Source organism: Haemaphysalis longicornis, unplaced genomic scaffold (genome assembly GCF_048455015.1).
Source record: "Haemaphysalis longicornis isolate Haplotype H1 unplaced genomic scaffold, Haemaphysalis longicornis Haplotype H1 scaffold_10, whole genome shotgun sequence".
NCBI lineage: Eukaryota > Metazoa > Arthropoda > Arachnida > Ixodida > Ixodidae > Haemaphysalis > Haemaphysalis longicornis.
In genome coordinates, this window is record NW_027526204.1 from 125,606,934 (window position 1) to 125,610,170 (window position 3,237).

Consider the following 3,237-nt stretch of genomic DNA (forward strand, 5'->3'; position numbering starts at 1 on the left):
CCAATCGACGCATGGGCGGCCCGGCCTCAACAGACGGCTCAACCCCAGGCGACACCGGAATGGCTACGAGCGTGGCTGGCCGTTGCTCGACATCGAGTATCTCAGTTGGAGGTGCAACGCTAGCGACTCGCTCAGTGGCGGCGTCGTCGTTAAGCTGAGCTTTGCCGTGAAAACCGTTCAGTGTCTCGACTGCCAGCTCTGCCTCAGCGTTGCTCGGTTTGCAACTCGCGTCCGGAGAAACACCATTCGTTTCAAAGGACTCGTGTTGCCTCCTTTCGCTAACGTCACGGTTTGGGCTTTCCCGCGGAACGTCGTTAGCCTGCGAACTGCACGCGTTCAGGTCGGTAGCCGCTTTCAAGGCCTCCCGTGAATCTGAGCACTCCGAACACAACGCAGACATTTCTCTGCTCACTGTAGGGTCTTTACACAAAGTGTATGTACGCTTCCCTCTGTCGTGAGCCCCCAGAAATGCCCCATCCTCGCTATCTCTCTGAGTCTCGCAATTCCTCTCAGAGGTGGTGACACTATCGTTACTTGAGCCCTTTGCAGCGAGCTCAGCTCATTCTTTCCACGGCTGTTCCACGCTGATCCGACCTGTTCAAAAATAGGTACCTGTATTCTGGAAGAAGTTGTGGGGATACCGCCGCCTGCGTGACATGTTCACCAAACGAACGTGCGATGCTGACTATAGCAATCGGCAGGCGCACGTTTCATGCTGCTACGGCCTCCTTCACCCAAACACTCTGTCCCGCCAGCTGATCCGGTTCAACTAACGCAGGGTGGACAATGTCTACCTTCGCCGCGGAGTCGCGAGGAACTCGGCGCTGTTTACCGGTGACCACTAGCTCACGTACGTACGGCTCTAGAAACTGCCTGCTGTCCTCACTCTTATCTAGCACGTGAAAGACGAGTTTTCCCGTCTTGCAACTAGCAGCAAAATTTCCCGTCTCGCCGCAGTTGTAACACGCAGCCTGTCTGCGCGCTTCAAAAGCTTTCTTTCTGCGCTGCTCCTCAGCGTCTGCTCTCTTTTTGTTTTCGAGGCCAGTTTCATTATCCGAGTGAACGACTTTGCTACCTCCACCGTCTTCCTGGGGAGCTCTGCCTCTCGGCCCTCACTTATCAGGCCTTGGCCTGAACTCTTTTTGGCCGTCTTTAGGCCCCTGTGCACCTCGTCGTGTAACGAACTCATCGGCTGGCTGAGCTGCATGATCCACAATATTTGCACCTGGCCTTTCGTGCACCCAGAGTCTCAGGTTTTCTGGTTGACGGCGCTAAAACTGCTCGAGACCGAAGCACTCAACTACCTTGTCATGCTCTCCCAAAGCCTTTGCCTCTTTGAGACACTCCTCCATGTTAGCGCTCAGCTTATACACGAACTCCGAGTACGACTCATCATAGCTTTCTCGGCTTCACGGAATTTCTGGCGAAACATTTCTGCCGACAGCCTGTACTTACGCAGGAGGCGTGACTGAATTTCTCGTAGTCCTCCGCCTCCTCCTTTGGCAAGCGGGCCATCACGTCGGATGCCTCACCTAGCAAAAGCGTAAGCAGCTTTTGTGGCCATGAGTATCGGCTAAACTGGAGCCTCTCGCACGTACGCTCGAAGTTGACCAAAAAAAGACCGATATCTTCTCCTAACCCACGCGACAAAAACGCACCCCCTACCAGCTATCCTCAGAAGCCTGGTAAAACTCAGTGAAGAAAAGTGCCGCCCTCACTATTGACCGCCGTGAATTCTGCAAAGTCCTAAGCCGCCTCGACGTCCGTGGTGTTGGATCTCGCACCGCTGGCTCAGGGTTTACGAAGTTGCCCTCCGACCGCTGCCACCAGTTGTTTGTTCCTGGAAGGCCAATCCGACCCGAGCTCTGTCGCCTCCGACATACGTGTGGTAGCGTGCGAACCTCCAGCGAATGGTGCAGCCGTAAATAAGCCCAGAAGCCGTAGACAAAACGTAACTGTTTACTTCATAGCGATATATGAGCCGAAGTCAAAGAACAATGCCCCGACGGGTGAGGTTACGGTACAGGACTCGAGCAGAGTGACATTATTGATTCGCTGCTGAAACAGGAATGAAGTACAGCGCTTGGAGGGGTCTTATGTATACCCAAAGCGCCAAAGGTCAAAACAGCGTTCACTCTAGATTGTACACACGATGCGAACGGCACAGACACACACAATATTGTTTCCAGAGTTCGTGAGCAGTCGGTAGTAGCGACGCACGCTGAGTCCGAGAGAGGGGAGAGAGGAGGTCTCCGCAGCGGACGCGTGGCTTCTGCGTCCTTGAGGCAAGTTGAAGCGTACCCCGTCTGCCAACGTCGGTTTGAATCGCGCCGATAGATAGGCGCCAGAGATCCAGACACGTCGGAGCTTGCTGCAAGCGTGAGTCACCGACAAAGGGGGCCTGCTTGAAAGGCGCACGTAGTGGAGGCTTCGCCGCACAGCCGAGGAGTATTGAAACAAAGCCCAGCGGCGGGCTCATTCGTAACAGCCCCAGATTCAGCAGCCCGTTCATTATTTAAAATAATTCTTGAATGACAGTTTTATATTGGCAGAACCTTTTCAATGCATTACCTCTAAACAGCTGCTCCATATTTCTTGGAGAACGTCAATGCATAACTGGTGTTTGCAGTGCTATTTTAATAAACTAGATGTCTTGATAGATTTTGTGATAGCAAATTAAAAAAAAAACGCTTTGAAAAACCAGTTGGAACCACGAAATACAGACAAGGCTCTCGCTGGTACCTCGCGCTCGTGGCTGCAGCACGAAGTCCAAACAGTCCCAAAAGCAGTAGTATGGACGCGGGAAAATTGAACTCCGCAAACCTCCAATGAGTGAACCGAGACAGGAGGGCAACAGCGTGAGAGATGGGTTAATGATACAAAAGACAAAGTAGCGTAAGCTACACTAGCCGTTGTTCAGCAGTTTCGCGTGGAGCTTGAAGGGCCGTGCTGTGCAAACGCGAGGAGCATTGGATTGGATTGGATTGGATGGGGGCACGACATCGCTATCAACATGGGCTCACACCCCTTTTTTGTACAGGTCCTGGAATGCCTGACTGCAATCGCCCGTCCGATGTACAGCGCTACGGATAACCAGTTTCCACCGCCATTTCCTGCAAGCCACCGCATCGAGTTCACGGGTTTCAAGCAAGCGGTACTGCCCTTTCATCCCTTCCCGGATACGTGTCGCACATCGCCAGGTTTGGCGTCGACGGCGTTTTCTACCTGGCAACCTGG